General features: G+C 37.8%; 1 non-coding gene across 1 annotated transcript; it reads right to left on the bottom strand.

Annotated features, from left to right (window-relative positions):
* Positions 1 to 1,144: 1,144 nt before the first annotated feature.
* On the bottom strand, positions 1,145 to 1,268 carry LOC141523211 (U6atac minor spliceosomal RNA). The gene has a single exon (XR_012478401.1). It is a non-coding gene; the product is annotated as a U6atac minor spliceosomal RNA (small nuclear RNA).
* Between the last annotated feature and the right edge of the window lie 22,696 nt (positions 1,269 to 23,964).

The raw sequence follows: 23,964 nt of genomic DNA, 5'->3' as shown, positions 1-23,964 counted from the left end.
AAAGTCTTGGGTGGTGATGGCTGGGTACCAAGCAAATTAACTCTTGAGGTGCCTGAGGGTATACTTAGCTCAGCAGTCAACTTTCTTGAAACCACCTGCCCTCTTTTCTGAACCATTAGAGACTGAACTAGTGAGGCACAGTGTATTGTGGTGTCTGGGTAGATGACTTGATAGATAGATGGATCAACAGGTGGGGAGAGAGAGAGAGAGAGAGAGAGATTAAGCACTGTGTCAATTAAAAATTAACAAGAAAATCTCAATCTTCAAGGCGTTTATTCTAATGTAAGAAGACAAATCATAAAAAAAGATCTGGAGATGGGAAGAGTGTTTGATAGGACACAAAGATGTATAAGAGAGGAAGTGAGTGTTACTAAGGAGCTGAAGTCCATAAGTAAAATGAGCAGAGAGTGAAGAGAGCAGAGCCCAGACCCTCATAAAATGGTGGTCCTGGGCAGGGATTTCCTACCTGGGAGCATGTCTCAGGAGAGACTGGAAGTCTCTAATTCCATCACTGGTTTTTGGCTCTGATTGGGCACTGCCTCTGACCCATCCTGTTCCTCAGTTATCCCATTTGATAAAAATGAAATAGCCAATATTATCTATTTTATAGGGATTCTATTTAGATCTTATTTTAAAAGATGGTTTACTGTTTGAATGTGACAGGTATCCAGGAATATCCTCTGAAGAGGAGTGAGTGGTGATACTCAAGGTTAAGGTAAGGGCCCAAGAGTGGTGCCCTGGTCCCAGGGATAGATAAGAAATTTTATATTATATAAAAACTAGTTACAAAGATAGGCTTCTGTTTATTTTTCTATTTGATTATTGGCTATAGAATGTGGCATAAATTCTTGAATTGAGACCAGGATCATGAAAAAAACGTTTTTGTTTTGATTCTGATCTCCTTCAACTAATGAAACTAGGACCTTGGCTTGGGATTCCAAGAAGAGACTGTGGAATGAAGAAATTCCTGTTATCCATATAGACTGGCACCTTCCCTACAACCTATAGTCTGAGAGCATCCTTAGTGTAATTAAGTAACTTGTTTATAGTCCCTCAAACCAGTAAGTGCTGAAGGCAGTATTTAATCCTTGGTCTTCTTGACTTGGTGACCATGATCCCACAGTTGCTTTTAAAGGAAGAAAACAAAAAAAATCAATTAGATAGCACAGAGTAGGTGTCAATACTTTAATCATAGCTGTGTGACAAAGTTCACAGGATTCCTTCCATCTGTATCAAGGGAAGTGTTAACTTCTCTTTTCATACCATACAACCAATACCCAGTAAAGGAAATCCACACTCATATGAAAAAAGAAAGGCGGTTCAGTCTTTAAGCTTCTTACTTCCCCTGTCTTCCCCTGTGTTCTGTGTAAGGGACATGAATTCTAGGATTCTTACTCTTTCTGGTAAGGGATTTTTCTTCACCAGGGTACATCAAGGCATTTTAGGTGGTACAGAAGGTAGAAAGCTAGGCCTGGAGTCAGGAAGAATTGAGTTCAAATGTGGCCCCAGACATTAACTGTATGTGTCTAAGCAAAATCATTTAACTTCAAGTTGCCTCGGTTTCTTCAAATGTAAAATGGGAATAATATAACACTTCCTTACAAGGGTTGTCATGAGGGTTGAGATGATTATAAAGTGTTTGGTATATTATTATTATTGTTAACTTGGTTCAGTTCTGTCTAATTCTTCAAGACCCTATATGGATTTTTCTTTTAGGAACTCTAATGGAATGGTTTGCCATTTCTTCTCTAACTCATTTAATCATTATATAAATGACAGCTAGGTGGTACAACATTTAGAATAGAAGGCCTGGAGTCAGGAGGATCTAAGTTCAAATTCAGCCTCAATTACTTATTAGCTATGTTGACCCTGCACAAGACATTTAACCCTGCTTGCCTCAGTTTCCTCATCTGTAAAAAAGCTGGAGAAGGAAATGTCAAACCACTTCAGTGTTTTTGACAGGAAAACCCTAAATGGGATCTTGAAAAGTTGGACATGACTAAACAGCAACAACAATAACATTACTATTATTATTTAAGCAGAAGCTAAGTAAGCACTCTAGCAGGGACCTCTTCATCACTTTGGTCCCTTTCAACTCTGAGATTTTGTGATTTCAGTAAAAATGGCTGTGTGGCTTAAAGGAAAAGGCATTAAACTGAAGGTCAAGATTCAAAGGTCCTAAATGGTGTCCTTGCCTCACTGGGTGAACTTGGGAACTCTACTTAGCTAATCTAGTGAATTAACTTCAAGGCACTTTATTGAATGTATGATGGAAGGCTAGGACAAGGTCCATGAATCCAAGGAACCAACACTTTTGGTCTTTTGGAATCTTTAAAAGCATACACCTATGAGATTTAAATTTTTCTAATAGATTATGATGTCACTAAAGTGAGTACCTCTTTCCATTGCCATCCATGCCAGCTCCACAAGTTCATCATAGAGTCCACTTAAACTGCTTGGGAGCCTTCCTTATTTTCTCTTAGCAAAATTCAAATGCCAATGGACCCCACATACTTTTCATGGGCTAGCCTTCACTTTCACTATGTGACCAGCCCATGTTTTTATTTTGCTTGTATGTTTTTGATGGCATGCTTAGTTTTATTCTTCCTTTAAAATTACCTGTTGGTGTTGTGACTTTCATGTCTATTGGCCATACAACAATCAACTACAGCTGCTCTATCCAGTTCTTTTGCTATTTCATGTATACCATTGGAAGATGCGAGCTGTCCTTGTTTATCTTCACTCTCACCATTTCTTCTGGTCCTACATTTCATAGGATCATAGATTTTAGATCTTGAAGAGAATTTAGAAGTCACCTAAACCCCTCATTTAAAAGATGAGAAAACAGAGACCCAGAGATGTTGAACTGGATATAGGTGAAAAATGCAGGATTTGAACCTAAATTCTCTGATTCCAAGGAGGGCTCTTGCTATTGGATCATTGCTTCTCTGATGACATCTTCACATTATTTCCTCTGTGCAGTTCCTCACTAGTAATATATCAAGGCCTGTTTGCACTCACTATGTGTCTTTCCATTGACTTTTGGGTGATTCTCAACTTCAGTTGTTCAGAAATTGGAATGGCTAGGTGGCACAGTGGATAGAGCACCAACCCTGGAGTCAGGAGTACCTGAGTTCAAATCTGACTTCAGACACTTAATAATTACCTAGCTGTGTGGCTTTGGGCAAGCCACTTAACCCCATTGCCTTGCAAAAATCTAAAAAAAACAATTGTTCAGAAATTTCATTTTCAATGGTTTTCCATAATAAAACATCACAGGAAGACTTGGTGTTTAAATGATGGGTCTCCCTTTCCAGAAGAAGCATTAAAAAGAACCCCACAATTCCCCAAGACAAACTAGTCTCCTCCTGCCAAATTTGGGGCCCAATTCCTTGTCCATTTGCATTGGCAGTATAAGCTAGACATAGATATAGAATGAGAAGGAGTCTGAGTTCACTGAACCTATTCCCTTCATTTTACATTTATGAAATCTCAAGCTTAAGAAGGTTATATGATTGAAAAATAGACAGTAAACATCAAAGGGGAGATTTAAACCCAATTTCTCTGACATAGGAGTATTTCAGATTGAACAATAGGTCCCTGGGACAGCTGCCTTCCAAGCTTTTGATTCTCTTGAGTATACATCTGGACCTTTGCCATTAAATTCTTTGTTCTTCATCTTACTGTTTCAATGAGATAAACAATGCAGTGCTGTGAAAAGTTCATAGAATCTACTGTTAGGAAGATCTGGGTTTAAGTTTCAGTTCTGATACTTGCTTGTAATATGACTGTGGAAAGTCATTTCCCTTTTCTGAATCTCAGTTTCCCCATTTATAAAATATGGATAATTTGTGCCTATATCCTACAGAGATTAAAGAAGTAGGAAAAAATCCTATATATTAAAAATATTAATAATACTCTTTTGTAGTGGCAAAAATTTCTGGAAACTAAAGCAATTGGAATCCATTGGTATTCAAACTTTGCTAAGAGAAAATAAAGAAGGCTCCCAAGTAGTTTGAGTGGACTGTAAGATGGCATACTTGTGGGGTTGGCATGGATGAATTCTAATTTGCATTATTGAAAGAGATACTTATGTTAATGACATTATAATTTCAGCCTTTCAGGGTCATTTGCAATCATTTTTTGGCATTGTAATGTACTGTGCTAGAAGAGAAACTTTCAAAGACTTGTGTGAACTGTTGAACAGAATTAAGAGAGTGGAAACAGGAGAATAATTTATAATAAAACATCAACATTTACTAGCTGTGTGACCCTCTGGGCAAATCCCTGTACCTCTGTTTGCTTCTATTTAACTTCATCTGTAAAATGGAGATGATAATAATAGCAGTTATCAGGGTTGCTAGAAAGATTAAACAAGATTTTATTTGTAAAAGACTTAGTATAGTGCCTGCTATATAATAAATGCTTATTTCCTAAAAGCTAAAAATATTAAGAGATTTAAGAAATCTGATCAACAGAATGATCAATCATGATTCCATACGATTAACAATTTAAGTATGCTGCCTACCTCTTGACAAAGAGGTGATAGTCTAAATATGCTAGAAGAGATAGACATTGTCAATATGGGAATTTGTTTTGTTTGACTATGCATATTTATTTTAAAAAAGTTTTTTATTGCTAGTGGGGAGGATAGAGATGGAGTAAATGATTGCAAATTTAAAAAGGATAAAAAAGATATAGTTTATAATACTTTGGATTGTCTATCATGTAAGATTATGAGGAAATTGCTTTGTAAAAACTGAAAATGCAAGTCAGCTTTTATACTCTCCTTTCACCTTCATCAAGAAATTTCTTTATTCCTCTGCATTACCAGAAGAATAGTATCATCTGGATATCTAAGATTTTTGTTTTCTCTTTGCAACATTAATTGTGAGCCACTCAGTTCTAATACACTACTTGGGAAGAGTAGAGGACAACTACAGGTTGTTCCAGGACCAATGAAGCTTCTGGGCCAAAGATGAAAGAAAAGCCCAATGTTGCAAAGATCAGTATTGCTTAGGAACCTGGAATGTAAGATAGATGAACTAAGGGAAACTGGATGTGGTCAAACAGGAGATGAAAATATTAAACAGCAATATCTTGGGTATCAGTGAACTTAAATAGATGGGAATGAATGAATTTAATTTGATTACTACATTTACTATTATGGTCAAGAATTCCTTAGAAGAAATGGAATAGTCCTCATGGTCAATAAAATGGTGAGAAAAGCAGTACTGGGGTATAATCTCAAAAATGACAGAATGATATCTATTCAAATCCAAGCCACCCCATGCACAACCATTCAGCATCACAGTAATACAAGTCTGTTCCAACCACTGATGCCAAATAGATGAAAGTTGATCAGTTCTATAAAGACCTACAGCATCTTCTACCATTAGCACCAAAAACAGTTCCATTCATCATAGAGGATTAGAATGCTAAAGGAAGATATTGAAAGATAATTGGAATAATAGACAAGTTTGGCCTTGGAGTATAAAATGAAGCATGGCAGAGACTAATAGAGTTTTGTTGAGATAACTTGCTGTTCATAACTCAAAAGGTGACTGTACACATGTATATCAGATGGTCAATGCTGAATCAAATTGATTACATACTTTGCAGCAAAAGGCAGAGAGGATCTATATAGTTAGTTTAAAATAAGACTTGAAGCTGATTATGGCTCAGATCATGAACTTATTATACAATTCAGAATTAAATTGAAAAGGAGGGAAAATCATTGGACCATATAGGACATGATCTAAATAATATTCATGGCAGTTAGGTGACAGTGGAAAGAGCACCAGCCCTAGAATCAAACACTTAATAATTGCCTAGCTCTGTGACCTTAACACCATGTCCTTAAATAAATAAAATTAAAAAAATATATAACATCCTTTATGAATATAAAGTGGAAATGATAAATAAATTTGAAGGATTAGAGTACCTGAAGAACTATGGACAGAGGTTCACAGTATTGCAACAACTGCAAAACATTTCAAAGAAAAAGAAGAGTAAGAAAACAGATATGAAATAGGCAATTTTATTCCATACCAGAAAAGGGAATGCTAGCATTAAAGAATCCTGGAATAATCATAATCAATTGAGAGACTATTTTTAAGTCTTTCTGGGTCATTTACAAGCAGTAGCTTTTTTAGATATCTGACATTTCACCTTCACTGGGTATACCCCACTCTGTGCCAAATGGACTTTCTCTCTCTCCCTGCCTTTCTCAATCTCTATTTCTTTTTTTACCTTTCCTTCTTTGTCTTTATCCATAATTTTCTGTTTTCACCTGACCTCTCCCCACTACTCATCTGCTCTAGTACTCAGAAAAGGGAAGGTGCCAGTTGCTTCTTGAAACCTAAAGAGGCCCCGGTTCAAAGGAAAGAAGAGGTTAATAGAAGCTCTTATCCCAAGTTTACCTAGGTTATGTAGGACTCCATGAGCCCATATCCCTCTACCTGATCCTCCAAGGTTCAGAAAACCATCTTTGAACTTCCAGATCAGCAGAAAGAAAAGGTCCAAAGGGGCCTCCAGTATAGCCATTGAGATCTAGCTCGCAACTGATCTAGAGCAGGCAGGGGCTATCTGTACTTGGACTGAATTGAGGTGGTGCTGGTGGTGATGGTGTCTGTGCATGGGGTGGCTTGTGGGCAGGTGTGTATGTACACAGGAATTCCAGATCATATCTGTGAAGGCCTGGGAGCAAGGAATGGAATCTTGAGCTTGGTAACTCTAGATTGGAAGTTTTAACTCCTTGTTGTATCATCTTGGACAAGTGGATTATCTTCTCTGGTCTTAAATCACCTTTACTGCCAAATGCAGATATGAATATCTTGCCTTATCCACATGGAAAAGAATGTTGTGAGGTTGAAATTAAAAAATGAATCCAAGAGTGCTTTCAAAAACATAGAGTGACCAAGAAATCAATTCAGTGGTGAGATCTCTGGATTTGGAATTCAGAAGACTTGGGCTTAGATTTCAGCTTTGCTCCTTGCTACCCTCATAACCATGGGGGAACCATTTAACTACAAATGTGGTTTTTCTCCTCTCTAAAATGGAAGGATTGAACTTGATGTTCTCCTAGATCCCCTCCACGTCTAAATCTATGATTCTATAAATATGAGGGCTCATTCTTATTCTGCTTAATGGATTAATTGTTCTTAGTTTCAGCCAGGTTTTCCTGTCATTTCCTATCCACAAGCTTAACAGGTCTAGTTGATCCTTGTGGTACCCCAAATGGCCAGGCCTAGCTTAAGGAATAATCACCATCGCCCAGATGAAAATTTTCTCTAACTTAAACATTCATAGGAAATTAAAGTATGGACAGAGCTGAATTGGCCTAGGGTTGAGGATATGATCTAAGTTGAATTGCTTTTCTACAAATGTTAAGGAGTGGAACATGCTGAACCTAGTTGAACCTAATTAAAATGCTGAGGCCTGTTTAATGTTTATGTTCAATGTCTATGAAGATGGAATGTTTAAGTTCACATGAAAAATTGTGTGTGTGCAAATGAAATAATTGGCAGGAACTGGGTTGTTATTCAAAAATGAACTATATACTGGGATGACAGCATCAATAATAGCTGGCTCATGCTTGTGATGTGTGATACTGATGGCTCTAGTTAGCCATGTGCTCACATGACATGTCTCTCTTCCTCTTCTCCCACCTCTCTCTCTTATCCTTTCCTCCACCACATGGATCAAGGTGGTTCTGCTTCCTTATTTAACACAGTGTTAGGCATATAAAGTCAACCAATGAACATTTCACAGAGAAATCAAAGAATTTCAAGCACCAATCTAACCCATACCATGCCTGAAAGCCAACCCTTATTGTAACAGACTCAACAAGTGGTAAAATATTTATGTTTTAAGACGTCCAGTTGAGGAGGAGGAGCCCACTTCTTTTCTAGGCAACCCATTTCGCTGTTTTTTTTTTGGTGAGTAGATTAGAGTTAAGGGATTTACCCAGGATCAGACAGTAAATTCAGATTTGAACTCAGGTCCTCATGACTCTAGGGCTGGTGATATTTCCACTTATGGTCTATTCCACTTTTAAAGGTTCTAATCATAAGGAAGTTTTTCCTGACATCAAATCTATGTTGGTCGCCTTGAAGCTTCAACCTCTTACTCCTACTTCTTTCTAGGACCAAACAGAACAAATCTAATCTTTTTCCATGTGACAATTCTTCAAATACCTGTACACAAACCTTCCCTAGACTTCTTTACAACATCAACACTCCCAGTTCCTTCCCCTGATTTTCCAATGACATGTATTCTAGGCTTTTTACCATCTAGTCTCCTCTGGACATTATCTAGTTTGTCAATGTCTTTCTTATCTGAACAGCATATTCCAGGTGTGGAAAAAGTGAGATGAGGTACCCCAAGTGAGATATGGGGTACCCCAAAGACAATGAAATTTTAAGCTATTAGAGTCTAAAAAATTATTATAGCCTCAATAACCTTAGATGGCACTATGACTTTTAGGACACTCTGTACCTCTCATTGTGTCCAAGATTCATTACCTTCTTTGACAGTCACATCACAACTGCCTACTCATCTTGAGAATGCAGGATATATTTGATGGTTCACATGGCATGGTTGGCAGGGCTAATGGGGAAGGAAGTAAAGTTTAGTAAAAAAAAAAGGAAATCAAGAGAAAGAAAGGGAAATACCTGAAGGAGTTGATTGATACAACATGTCTGAGAACTAAATGAGGTAGGATCAAGTGACTACACTGACAAATCTCCGGCATGGAAATATTGAGTTCTCTTTCCCTGGGAAATCATCAGCTAGATGACTACTGGTCATGGATAGTCAAGAAGTTATTTATTCTCAAGGAGGGGTAAAATGAGAGCACCTATAAGGTCTTTTGATTCTATGATTTTTGTTAATACTTCAAAATCGTTTTACCACCTCCTTGATAGTCTTTGAGGGACAGCTAGATGGTACAGTGTATAGAGCACTGGCCTTAGAGTACGGAGGATGGGAGTTTGAATCCAGCCTCAGACATTTACTAGATCTGTGACCTTGGGCAAGTCACTTAACCCTGATTGCCTTGCATCCAGGGCCATCTTCAATCGTCCTGATTCACATCTGGCCACTGGACCCAGATGGCTCTAGAGGAGAAAGTGAGGCTGGTGACCTTGCACAGCAGCCCCTCATTCAAATCCAATTCACATGCTTGTCATGGCATCACCTCCCTGATGTCATGGTCTTCTTCAAGAAAGAAGGGTAAACATTATTATTAATCTTTAAGATAACTGTGATGAAAGGTTCCAAGTTTTGCTTGGTATTCTAAGATTTAGAGAGAGCTCTTTTAATGCTTCCTAAATGCAGATTAAACTGATCAGTGGAGAAGGGATTTCTTGTTGATTCCTTCCACGGTATTCACAACTTTACTCAGAATGTGTATAGTTGAACTAGATGAAACTATGCTTGAGCACCCATGTGGATCAGTGGTTAGAGTGCTGAGCCTGAAGTCAGGAAAGACTCATCTTCTTGAATTCAAATCCGGTCTCAGACAGCTATGAGACCCTGGTGAAGTCACTTAACTGCCTCAGTTTCTTCATTTATAAAATGAAATGGAGAAGAATATTACAAATCACTCCAATATCCTAGCCAAGAAAACCCCAAACATATTACAAAGGGTTGGATACAAATGAACAACAAAAGAACTATGTTTAACAGGGCAATAAAAAATAAAATAACAATAATAATGATGGCTAGCATTTGTATAGTGTTTTAAGGTTTGCAAAGATCTTTATAAATTTTAATCTCACAACCCTGAGGTATAGCTATTTATTATTCCCATTTACAGATAGGGAAACAGAGGAGGCAGGTAGAGGTTAACTGACTTGCCCAGGATCACATCTACAAAGTGTATGAAGCCATATTTGAACTCATATTTTCCTGACTCTAAGTCTGGTACTCTATCCATTGTTCCACTTAAAATGACATTAGCATGAACCAGATTTTTCCCATGTGATTGGTTTAGGGTAAATGTTAGAAATCAGTCTAAGACTATGGTACTCATTTGTGTACCTTACTTTCTCTATAGAGAAGGTTATAATTAGGATTTTTGATGAACCTCCTACATATCCTGCAAATCGCCCCCCCCCCCCATCAAACTCTTTAGGCTTAAAGAGCCTAAAGAGTCTAGATCTATGATGAGGTAATATTCAACGTCCAACAACATTTATGTGATATTTTTTAAGCTTTCATTACTCTGAGTTATTATTTCATTCTAAGGCCTTTTGCATTTTGTAAACTACATTTATTCTTGTAAATATAGGTTGTATTTGTCTCAATTGGTTAAATGAGATAATGTATGTAAAATGCTTTTCAAACTTAAAGAGCTATTGTTGTTCAGTCATTTTTTTAAATTGCCTAACTCTTTGTGACTCCATGGACTATATTGTCCATAGGGTTTTCTTGGGAGGTATTGGAGCTTATATAGCTAGTAAGTATCTAAGGCTGAATTTAAATTCAGGTTTCCCTTACTCCAGTTCCAGCACTGTGTCTATTGATTGAGCCATTGAGCTGCTTTTAAAATGATATTTCAATGTCAATAAATACAGTAGTAGTAGTAGTAGTAGTAGTAGTAGTAGTAGTAGTAGTGATGGTGGTAGTGGTAGTAGTAGTGGTAGTAGTGCCAATGGTAGTAGTAGTAGTGGTGGCAGTGGTGGTAGTAGTGGTGGCAGTAGTAGTAGTAGTAGTAGTAGTGGTGGTGGTGGTGGTGGTAGTGGTAGTGGTAGTAGTGGTAGTAGTAGTGGTGGTAGTAGTAGTAGTGGTGGCAGTGGTGGTAGTAGTGGTGGCAGTAGTAGTGGTAGTAGTAGTGGTGGTGGTGGTAGTAGTGGTGGCAGTAGTAGTAGTAGTAGTGGTGGTGGTGGTGGTAGTGATAGTGGTAGTGGTAATAGTAGTGGTAGTAGTGGTAGTAGTGGTAGTGGTAGTAGTAGTGGTGGCAGTGGTGGTAGTAGTGGTGGCAGTAGTAGTAGTAGTAGTAGTAGTGGTGGTGGTGGTGGTGGTAGTGGTAGTGGTAGTGGTAATAGTAGTGGTAGTAGTGGTAGTAGTGGCAATGGTAGTAGTAGTGGTGGCAATGGTGGTAGTAGTGGTAGTAGTAGTAGTAATGGTGATTGTATAATTGATATATTACTTATCTTCTTAATGGGTGAGGGAAGGGATTGGAGGGAGGGAGGGAATTTAGAACTCAAATTTAAAAAAGAATGTTAAAAATAAGTAATAATTTTTTTTTTAAAAAAATCTTTTTTTAAGCTAAGATTCTTTTTTGGCTTGAGAGGCTTCAAATGTAGTCTTTTATTTTATCTATCTATCTATCTATCTATCTATTTATTTATTTTAGGTTTTTGCAAGGCAAATGGGATTAAGTGGCTTGCCCAAGGCCACACAGCTAGGTAATTATTAAGTGTATGAGACCGAATTTGAACCCAGGTACTCCTGATTCCAAGGCTGGTGCCACCTAGCCACCTGAAAAATAAGTAATAATTTTTAAAAAATAGTAGGGATAATGATAATTTTTATTTGTAGCAGCTCCTGTAAGAGCACAAAAGAAATAGAATAAATCACTTGTCAAGATCTCTTGACCCAGAAAAACACAAAGGAAGAAGAAATGACCTCAGAAAGGTTGACTCAGATACCCATCAAGATGGAAACTGTGGCACTTGGTTAATCACTGGATGTTTCTTTATTGTGTTACATGTCCATCAAGGGAACACAAATAAGATGTGTTCCTGCTAGCATTCCTTCCTGGAGGAATGAATATTCCTCTACTACCACTACTTCTACTACTCTACTATCACTACTACCACTACCTCTACTACCACTACCTCCACTACCACTACTACCACTACTCTATTATCACTACTACCACTACCTCTACTACCACTACTACCACTACCTCCACTACCACTACTACCACTACCATTCCTCTACTACCACTACTACCATTACTACTAGAGGAACATTCCTAGAGGAACTAATAATAAAAATTCCTCTCAGGGGTAAGTGTCCTTAAGGATCTTAATAGCGGCTCATCCCAACTGACTCTCACCTATCTTTTCTTTTGCTCTGTGTTTAGGAACTATATGAGAGCTACTGCACTTCTGGGCCTCACTGGCTGTATGGAGCCTTGGGGTGGGTAGAAATGCAATTGTATTCTTCTGTCTGAAAAGCCTTTCCTATTTCTTCCCCACTTCCAGAAAAAAACTTCATTGCTTTCTTCACTGGTCTAACAATTACCTTGTTTGAGGCCTATGTGGGCAGATTGTTAATTCAATAAGGCTGAGTACCTGGGACAGCCACAAAATTGAATAATTTCCAGCCCACAGGCCAGGCCTATGGTTCTGTGCCAGGTCACTTGGCAGAATTTCCTATGGGCAGGCTGCTCCCTCCCTTTCTCTGTAGAGAGTGCCGTTTATCCTACAATTGGGTTGGCCTCACCCATAGGTGAGGGGAGAGCAGTTCTTTCCTTGATATAAATTGAGGGATAACCTTTCCTTTTATCTTCTACCTTCCAACTAGTTTTTAGAAGATTTATTACTTTAGGTTAAAGTACTGTTTTCATGAAAGTGCAAGTAATAATAATGATGATGATGATTGCTAACATTTGCACAGTGTTTTAAGATTTACAAAGCACTTTACATATATCAAATAATTTCATATAGCCAGGAAAGGCAACACATTACATGTTATTTGTTATCCATTAGCATTTTAGTATGAATTCTTTTCTTGGCTTTTTCCCAATGTTGCTAGCTAGCCATGAGTAGGTTGTTTGAAGGTTTGGAAGAATGTAGAAGAGAGAGCATTAGAGGTGGGGGAAGGTTGGGGGAAGATGTAAGTAGAATGCTATAGTCATGGAGTACATTGGAACAAAATATATTCAGCAATTTCTTTTCCTGAGACAAGTGGTTGAAATGGGCATAGGTGGATTCATCTTAGCTCTGAGGCCCTGTGAAATTTCTATTGTGTTTTTATCCTTTGTTTTCAAAAAAGATAGATGACATCAGGACAGGGGTAATGTTTGACTTGTGGGTGAATTAGATTTAAGTGAAGCAGTGTTGTTCAAAGTCACCTGTCTCTCTCTTCCAGAGTCAGCAAAATCCATTGGAAAGACAAAAGTCTAAAGAACTGGATATACCCCAGTATTCAGTGGATGACTTTGATGATTTCTTTATCTGAACAAGATCAAAACACACCAAAATGCTTTCTTCAGCTTCTTTCATGGTCCTTGATACAAATTGTGCTATTCTACTGTTTGAATAGATGCTTGAATAGATATCCTACTAAGTAACCAACAGGTTTGAGGTACATTGGTTACCCTCAACCTGTTTTAACATATCTGTTGAGAAGGTTTTACTGGGGTGGGGTTGCTGGGCATGGTAGAGCTTCTTGGAGCCCCAGGTGAGAGTTGAGTGCCAACTACATATCAAAGATGGATGAGTAGCTCTGAAAATGGTTCAACAAGTTCTCAAGGAGGTGCTGGTCTTTCTTGAACAATGCTGAATAAGAGAGTATCTCCAGAAGAAATATTATTGCCATTGGAAGGGGAGTAGAACAGAATTAATATAATATCTTTCAAATGGTGATTGTTGTCACCCTCTCAATTTCTTGCCCTATTGAAAAGGACCAGATACCTTGCCTTAAAGCTTTGACTCTCTGGGAAACAGAATTTAGCAAAAAGAAGACACTGAAAGTAGTGAAGATTATTTTGCAATGTTGTTAGAGGTCAATTTTACCCATAGTCAGTCCCTAGACTAAGGATTCCCAACCTGGAATATGTCACCAAGGATACAAGAACCTTTTTAGAGGGACATAAGAAATACATGGTAAATAATTTTATCATGTTACTAAAATTGCCCAAAATTCCAAATTGATTTCCAGTTGATTAAGCAATACTGTACAATTTTCATTCACCCTTGGAGAAGAAAAATTACTTATTGCTTACGTGCACATTCAAAACTCTAGCATTTCTTTCTTTTGATGTTAAGTAGGATGTATTGTGAAGATTTAGTGAAAATTGAGAGTTGTGGGAATTGGAGGAGTTTGAAAGCCACTGTCCTGAGAAATTGCTTGACAGCCCTCTTTTGGGTGGCTTGCCGGGCAGCAGCCAACATGCTTGGGCACCTGCCCACTCTACCCATTCTGGAGCAGGTTGGAGAAGAGAGGGAAATGGAAAGGAAGCCATACAAGCCTTTGATGTGTGATCTTTCAATACTCTGGAGGGCTTCTCAGGGAGTGGCTCTTTGCTCCCTGTGGTAACCTTCTTTCACATTTTCTCCCAGTCCAGCTTCATGCCAGGGCTGCCTTTTCCTTCTGACCCTACTCCTTGGAGCAGTGCCTGTGGCCAGACTCTAGAGAAAGGAAGTTGGTCTCCCTGGGAATTGGATCATTGATTCACTTTCTCTAGAGGTTCTAAATTCATCTCCAAGACCTTCACTAAAGGGCCCCAAAGAGAAAAGCTGGTCAGAAAAGTCCCTCTTCTGGAGTTCAATCCTCCGAAAGGTTGTATAATTGCCGCAGACATCTTGGCTTTGTTCCACTCAAAGAGAGTCAGGGAGCTGTGAAAAATGACAAGCTTGGAACCTTTGCGTTTTTTAGTAGACCATACAGCCTATTAAAGATTGAATTCCTTCTAGTGGTCACATCCTGGATTAGCTGGTTTGGAGGCAGACAAAGGTCCTTTTATGGAAAGTGGAACCTGGCAAAGAGGGGAAGCTATGTTCCTAATGTTGCCAACCCAACTTCCGGCTTATATCAATAAATTTCTCCATGGTCCTTTTAAAATAAAACATCATTAATGTATAGCCACAGCTCTAAAAGAAGTTGTAGGCTGGCCTTTCTCTGGTACCTTTAACTCTTGGACTAAATTAGTTCTAGGCAAAGCCATGGAGTATCAACTTGACTTTGGTGGCTGCCAACTCTCTTCTTTCTCCCATATTTCATTTCACCCTCCTTCTAGAACCCCAGATTTTCATTGTCCTCAGTAACCCCCTGAGAAGGAGGAAAACATTTGACTATGTATTCACATAGCAGCTTTAGCAATTTAGTTGAAGGTAAAGTTCAAGACAAAAGAATAAATCATTAATGGTAAAATTGAAGGCATCAGTGGGGCTTTCCTGATGCTCCTCAAATTGTACTCTGTAGAGAAAATTGTCTTCTTTGCTGTGCTCTTATAGATAATCTTCCTTTTCATCCTCCTATCTAGCCTAAAAATGAAGACCAAAAAAAATCAGTTCAGGTAATCAAACATATTCAATTCAATGGACATTTATGATCCAAAGACAAAAACTCAAATAGTCCTTGTACTCAAAGATCAGGCATTCTGCTGAGTGGGTAGCAGAGATAGCTGAAAGCAAGAAAATATTCAAAATAAATAAAATAGTTATTTTGGGGAGGGATTGACACCTGGAGACATCAGAAAGTGCCTCATACAGAAGGAGGCAATGAGTTAAGCCTTGAAGGGAACTAGGGATTCCAAGAGGCAGAGATGAGAAGTAAGGGCATTTCAGGAGAAAGGGGTATCTTGTGCAAAGACAGAAGGCTAGAGTGAGGACCTCTGGTGACCTTTGGTTAATGGGCCTGCATTCTAAGATCATATTTATGTGACAACAGGGAACCAAATTATTTTGGAAGTCTGTATAAACAGAACAATTTGAATAGAAGAGTATCTGGGTATTTCTTAGAGAAAGCACATCAGATCATGCAGCTGACTTCCCTATTGAAGATCTAGTTGAGCTGATGAGTAGAGGGGCAGGTGATGCCCAGGACACTTGTAGAGGCACTTTTAAACCCTTGGACTGGGCAAGCTCTAGGCTAAGTTATAGAGTGACTAACATTTGTTTTTGGTACATATCTACTTTTCTTTTTTAGCCTTTCACCCACATGATCTGAAATAGTTCAATGACCCCTCCTACATTAGGGTGTTGAATCAAACTATAGGTGTTTCCCTCTCTTGAATTTCATAGATTTATCATGTGGACCTCTCAGATGCACACCTACTCATCCTTCACAGGTAATGTGGCAGCAGTAAGTCTTAAATCAGTTTCTAAAACTCAGGTCTCATGTTTTCCTTTTTGACATGTAAACCAATACTTTCTGCTCAGGTCATTTTGGGGACAGTAGTCATATTCCTTGAAACTATACCATTTTAAGAAGTAATGGCTTATCTCTGATTTAGGTATGGATTGACTAGATTGTTCAGGCAGCAATCCAATGGACTGGCCAAATAGTTAAAGATACTAGATAGACCATAATTTTGAGCCTCTTTTAAAGCATAGAAACTTTAAAGTATAAAAGATTAAATGTGTGAAAGCATTCAACTACTAAAAAAACATAACTCATAAGCCTCCATCCTTGCATTTGCATTTTTCTAGTTAACCAGAGGATACAAAAAGTTCAAAGCAAAGATATTTAATAAAATAGTAAAGTAACAAAAGAACATCTAACACTTCTTGCATCCACTTAAAACTGGGGTGTACTGTCATATATATATATATATATATATATATATATATATATATATATATCACCTTTGGGAAAAGTAAGGATTCATATAAATTACACATGAGGGGGGGACACACACAGGGAATTTTGTGATTCAGACATACCTATGGAGGGTCAACTCATATCTTTAATACTGAAGGATATCTTATATCTTCAAGTGGTATTATCATGGTGCTCTCATTGAGTCTGCTTCCTACCTAATATAACATTTATAGTGGGTACTTTGGTCTTGTAGTGATGTTTGGGTACATACTCTCTGCTAGGCTTTGCTTTCCTCTGACTCATATATGGGCAGACTGAAAATTCTTTAATCATATCACCATGCCCTATTAATAAAATCCAGGAAGAGAGACCCCAAGATAAGATGACATCATTTCTGTTTGGTCTTGTGTCTTGTCTTTGTTTCAGACAACTATCTGACTTAGGGTTAGAAATTCTAAAGCTCTTCTCTGGCTTGGCATGGAAATGAATATGAGGCAGAATAAAGGCAAGCAAAGGAAGCAAGATCATGGGTCTCTACCCAGAATTCCTGCTTTTATTATATAAATATGTAAATAGCAAATCTCCTATGTTGTTGCTATATTTTATGTTTAAGGGAGGTGAAAAGTATTTATTAAATGATAACTGTGCCAAGGGACTGTGATAAACTGACAATAGAAATACAAGCAAAAAGAAAGATAGCCTTGCTTTCAAGAAAGGAAGGAAACAAGCAATTCATAAGCATTGTGTAAAACACTTTATGAATGTTATCTCATCTGATCCACACAATAATCCTGAAAGGTAGACTAATATTATCTTCATTTTATAGTCAAGGAATTTAAGGGAGACAAAAGTTAAGTGTTTCCCAGTCATAGCTAGTAAGAACCTATAGTTAGATTTGAAGTCAAGTTTTCCTAACTTCATGTCCAATGTTCTATCCACTACGCTTCCTAGTTTCCTCTAACCTTCTACCAGGGGATGGCAAAACATGGAAAGGATTCAAAATGGGAAGAGATCTAGGGAGGCGAGAAAGTACTCAGAGAAGGCATGGAGGCTGTCTACAGAGTTGGAAACACAGCAGGGTGAGGAATGAAGCATCCTCAAACTGGAGACCCTGGAATGAACTCACCAATGGGCAGACTAGAAGGATGCTCCAGGCTAAGAAGGCAACCAAAACATGGTAGCAAAGACTGGATTTTCAGACACTTTGATGAGATGGAAATGGTGGGTGGAAAAGTTTGCTTTGTCCCTATATACAAATAAGGAAGTTGAGCCTTACAAAAAGTAAGCAAATTGTTTATTGTTACACAGCTAAGAAGTATAAGAGACAGGATTTGAACCCAGTTTCTTCCAATTCTGGGTCTAGTGGTCTTTCTACTATATCCCATAGTCCTTGGTATAAGCAAATACTGAGTGAGATGAGTCACTGGTTTACAGCCTTGCCAAGTTCAATCAGGCACAACCTTATTTTGTCATCATCTTTGTTGAGGTGCAAATGAGGTAGATTTTTCTCATCCCCAAGATTTACCCTGGCAGCAAGTCAGGTACCTCATGGAAGTGTGTTAGTTCTTACCAACCACTATTCGCTGAGCTATTTCTTTACCACAGCAAAAGAATAAGAAAGCTTCAGCTATTCTAGACCAAGCATGAGGCACCTACAACCTCATCCTTCAAGGAGAAAGATTTTTGAACAAAAGGTATAATTTGACTGTCAATTTTACTTTTCAACCTTCACTTTATGTGCATCTTTTTCCTTTCTCTTCCCCTCATTCCCTCATCTTTGGCAGAACAGGATGTAGCAATTTGACCCTTACTTTCGAAAAGGTTGACAATTCTTGTTCTACGGAGCAAGGTTGAAGTGTCACTATTAGGCAGGACAGTGACTCATCTACCCACAAATGTAGAAACAGCAGCTATGACAAGTCCCACAGATAGTCTGAAAGTGAGCAAGAAAACAGCCTCAGTTAGGAATTAAGTGTTAAGTTGTCTCCTAGCTGGGATTCCTCAGCATTTTCACTGCCAATCAAAGATTAAAATTCCCCAGATGCCCAAGCCAATTTGGAAAGGGAGTCTTACTCTACCCCAACATCCTCACTTCATCACAAACTGGGCATCTTTTAATGGAATACCTGCACCTGGAGGCCATCACCAATTATCCTGATCTATGTCTTGCCACTGGATTTCAGTGATTGTAGAGAAAAGAATGAGACATGACTTTATACAGCTCTGCCTCACTTAATTCTAATTCATTTGCAAGTTACATCACTCTCCTGATGTCATTAGTTCTTTCTGAGAAGAAAGGCTGAACAACAACAAACAACAAGTTGCAACTATAAAATTAAAATATTGGAAGGGACAGGATTTTAAAATAACTCAAAGGACCAAGCTGTGTCAATTGATGCAATGCATTTCTTTTTAATCCATAAAGTAAATATAGTAGCAAGAAAATTTTTATTTCAAAGTTTAAAAAAATGTACCAGTTGATGTTCTTGGTCCTTCTGTTGTTAATCCAGTTGCTGCTACCTGTCACCACAGCCATTGGTTAAAGGAGAAAAATGCAATAAAATTGAACCAATTGTGTTGTCTATATGATAGCACATAAAATTAGTTTAAGTGTCTTCCAGGACGATTTAACCAATAACTGAGTTAGATTCTAAAATCTTCTTGACAGCAGTCTGCCATGCTATCCAGTAAGTCAAGACTGACTCAAAGTGAATCATAAAACCTAGAATTAAGGTGGACCTTAGGACCAGAAGAATTAGACTTTAGGAAACTACCAGGGTTTGAAATGCTGGGGTCAAGTTAGTGGAATTTAGGAAAAAAAGAGATTATTCAAGGGAACTGAGAGATGGAATTTGTTCAGGAATGGAAAATAAGGGGACTAGTGAGGGGAATAGCAAGGCTCAGACCTGAATGCAAGGATTTTGAGGTCATGGAGAGGGAAAAATAAGCTGGAGTCTGAATTTTTGGGCAGATGGAATGAAAGTGCTTATGAGGTGAAGGATTGGTCCCTGTGCATATAAGCATGTGGGTGGGAATAGAATGAAAATTCCCTGCCCCTCATTTTTTTTAAAGAAATAAAATAATACCTAGACTTTGGATGTTTTTATTGGCAATGTCCCTGCAACCTCACCTCATTAGACTACATCATGAATTTATTAACACGTTAGATGTTACACCTTCATCTATGCAGCCACATCTCTCAAGACACCTCTGGGATCTTGGGGAATCATGCTCTACTCATTTAAGGAGAAAACTGAAACAGACCTCAGATTTTCAGGGCAAATCAAGGCTGTGAGGAGGTCCTTCTCAAAGGCCCAGGGATTGAGTTAGGGACATGACCTAGTCTCATTTATATAGGAAGGAGTATGTTCCAAACTTGGGGAAAATTTTATATGAAGACTGGTTTCAGTTTTAAGTTTCTAATGTATGTCTGCTTTCTTAAAATAATAATAATAATAATAATAATAAGGGAAAGAAAATGGGAGTCCACCCTAATTCAGAACCTTTACAGTTAATCCTTCTGAATGAAAATACCTACAGTAAAACTTTGACTAACTGGAAACCTCCAGAGAAATACTATTTTGGATAACTGGTAAATGAATTTATTTCTTTAAATATCAACATTTTGGTCCTTTTAACCAGTTAAAATTGAATTCTTTCTAAAAATATATCAATTATTTTTCTGCATTTTAAAAAGCAAACTGATTATAACTTTTTCTTGATGACTTAGGTAATCCTTGTGAAACTTATTATATTGGCTTTAATATAGTGAAACCGTTAGGACTTTTTTGTGGTCCCAGACTGCTGTGCTCTGTGACTTCTCTGTCTGCTTTTTATAGGTTTTTTGTCTCCTCCATCATTGTCAGTAGTATTTCTCATTATTACTAGTATCTGGTCCTGTAGTTGCCTTTATCTCTCCATTTATTTTGCTATTCCTAATCTGATTTGACCTTGGAAATAAGATAATCAAGTTTGTTAGAATTGTTTATAAAGTAGGAATAAAGAGGCCTTTTTGGTTTTCCCCGTGTTCTCCATAATTGAAGTGTTATTGTTTTATACCTAAAAGAATTGATGCTTATTTTAAGCAAAGTTAACTGGTTTTTGAATATTTGCTTGCATGATTATTTCCATTCCAAACAAGAAGAATAGATTATTACTAAGGCTTAACAGGCAAAATTAATTTAACACTAAAGGAACTGACTTGATTTTTCATTTCAGTCTCAGTGAGCCAATAAAAAGTACTTTTGTAGTGTCAAAAGGAATAACCTTTCTTGGTCCCCTCCCATTTCCCAAGTTTAACCCAAGTCTATTTGCAGTTGGAGAATGAAATGGTTGCCCCTAGAAACAGTGACAGAAGAGTCACTATTGTCCAACTGGCATCCTCAGCCTCTTTTAGTTTCTATGCAGTCTTTCAATAGAGCATGAGAAAAGGGAGATGATATGAGTAAATAGTGAAGTCTAGGAGGGGAGTAGAAATGGACCTCTCCTCCTATTTTCTCTCCTGTGGGAATTCTAGCAAATCAAGCATAGTGGAAACAGATGGTAGTGATGGCAACCTGCCAGGTGAAGAAAAACCCGCAGAGGCATAAGAAGGTGAAAAAAAACATACTTACAAGACCCCTGGTAAACTATAAACCCCATCTTTGGATCCACTTCTGCTCCAATCTTTTAATATAGCATAATAACTTACATTTCTAAGTTACATAGAATGCTTTATTCAGAGCATCCTGGGGTAGGTAAAGTAAGTATTATAATTTCCATTTAACAGGTGAACAAACTGAGTCTAGTTAAATGATTGGCATGGGACCACATAGTTTATAGTCAGGCTCTGGATTCAGGTTTTCTTACTCTACATCTGGGGCTTTCCCATTCAATATGCCATAGCTTGCCTTTAGGTATTGTCTTCATCAATAAAGCAATAAGTACCTATTTAAATGTCCATTTGGTGCTATGATGTATACTCTAAGGAACAATCAATAGACAACAAGTGTAACATGTGGTAAGGAAGGGAGGTAGAATCCAGTGCTGAGGTGACTTATAGATATTAAACAGATTAAGGGACTTGGGAAGAATTTCATGAATATTCAACCTTGAATAGCAGTGATGACTAGGAACGCTTTGTTGGGGAAATAGACTGAATTTTGAGAAAATATCTTCTTCTTAGAAAAAAGAACCATAGAAAACAAAGAAATAAGATACAGTGTTGTACAAATACACTCTGAGTCTGATAAGGATGGGATAAGTCTTACCAATCTTGAAAGAGGCTTCTGCTATTTTCAGAGATATCATGTTTCACTACAGTATTCTGATAAGATTAATTATAGAGAAAACATCCATTTTAGAACTAACTTGATCTTCAATAACTCCTGAGACCCCCCAAACTAACAAATTTCAATCTAAGGTTAACTCATTCTCCCCTAATCATTGGTTATCTATCCTGTTTCTTTTATGTAACCTCTGGATAGCCTATTCCTTTTATATAACCTTCCCCACCCCTAAAAACAGGGGGACAGGGGGTTTTCATTCTATTTCTATCCACATGTTTATTTGCATAGGGACCAATCCTTCACTTTCCTTCTATCTGCCTAATGAAATGAAAAATGAAAAAAAAATGCCTTAATAATAATCTACTCCCCCTGTTTGGAATGGAAATAATCATGCAAGCAGATATTCAAAAAGAAGTTAACTTTGCTTAAAATAAACATCAATTTCTTTTAGGTAAAAAACAATAACACCAGTTTTTCCCCCTGTCTATTGAATCCTAAAAGTCTGTGTCAGTATGTTAGATTCTTAAGTTTTGAGGTCAATAGCCCTAAAGAATTTTGATTTCCTGGTGCTGGCTCCTTAAATAGTATGATATTGGATGACCTTTCCCCTTACTGGCTTTGCATCTTGGGGGAAAGTGTATAATCCTGATTGCTTTACATACATAGCTAGGGTAGAGTTAGGATAGAGAAAATCCCAGATACTAGGATGTGGCTATCTGGTGGTGAGCAAATAAGTCTCACATCAATTCTTCCTGGAATGTTGTGGAGATGTGTCTTTTTTAATTCTTAAAGCAATTTAGAAAGTTCTCTCAAGAAATGTATTCTGTACTTCTCTGGGGCTAGCATTTGATTTTTTGCTATCAGGGCTCTTTATCTCTGTTAAATTGAGTTGAATACAATGAGGTTCACTGATAGCTTCTCATAAAACCTCTACAAGAAAAATACAAACCATTATTATTTTTATCTATAATATTGAGTCAGATCATCTTAAACATTGCATCAAGGGGCAATCTCCTTCCTTCTTTTTAGGGAGTGAACCTGTCCAGGAGAATTAGTAACCTGAATTCAAGGTCCATTAAAACTTTTTCATGTGCCCCTATCAATGTCTTTACTTTCAATGGTCAGCCAGAGAACACAATTAATTTACAACAAAAGCATTTCAAGAAATGTCATGATAAGAAAATTAACAATAACATCTTTTCTCAATAAATCAGGGTCCTCTTCTTTCACAAATAGACATACATAGGGAACACACATAAAGCATACACACAGAGACACAGGATCCATGGCACCTATTTAGAGGAGTGTACAAACAAAGGACATGTGGGGCCAGGGCACATGCATAGAGAGGCAAATGAGTTCACTGACACTTCATGACTGCTGCTATTTTCTAATGATGTTATTATTCTGTATCTACTGGGCCTGTTTCCAATTGGTCTCCTCCAAATGCTGCTCCACCGAATACCCTGTCTCTACCTGATGTTACCTGTTGGGGCAACCTTGGGTATATGACTTTGAAGTTTCTCAGTGCTTTAGCTTTTGGCTTCAGCTTAAATGTTTGGCTATCACCTGCCTCCCAGGTTTGAAATGGGACTAAAAGAACACAGAACTTATGATGATGTTTGTTCTCCATTCTTGAAGAAGACCATGGCCATCAGGGAGGTGATGCCATGGCATGCATATGAATGTGAGTGGGGGGGGTATTTTGTTAAGTCACCAGTCTCACTTTCTACTCTGGAGTCATCTGGGTCCAGGGGCCAAATATGAATCAAGTCTACTGGAGATTGCCCTGTATGCAAGACAATCAGGATTAAGTGACTTACTCAAGGTCAAACAGTAAGTATCTGAGGTTGGATTTAAACTCTAATTATCCTGACTTTAAGATAGGTGGTCTACCCACTTTCTCTTCTAGATGTCATGCCTAGCTCATGGAAGGTAAGGGTATAATAAATGTTTATACCCTCCCTCCCTATCATGTGATTTTATGGAGAGGACAATGTAATACTCTTCTAATTCAAAATACAGAGGCTTAAAAAAATCATTCTTCTAGAACATTAGTTGCCCCAGTCATGGGCAACTGGGGGAAATTTTTTCTCTGTTTTTTTTTCCTCTTTAGGAAATGAAGGATCTTGTTCTTTTCAGAGACTAGTCTACTGACATCTTCTCCAAAACCTGACTCTCAGACCTTGGAGTC

Source organism: Macrotis lagotis, chromosome 4, assembly GCF_037893015.1.
Source record: "Macrotis lagotis isolate mMagLag1 chromosome 4, bilby.v1.9.chrom.fasta, whole genome shotgun sequence".
NCBI classification, from domain to species: domain Eukaryota; kingdom Metazoa; phylum Chordata; class Mammalia; order Peramelemorphia; family Peramelidae; genus Macrotis; species Macrotis lagotis.
The sequence above is the reverse complement of the archived record's forward strand: the minus strand, read 5'-3'. Positions and strand labels throughout refer to the sequence as shown.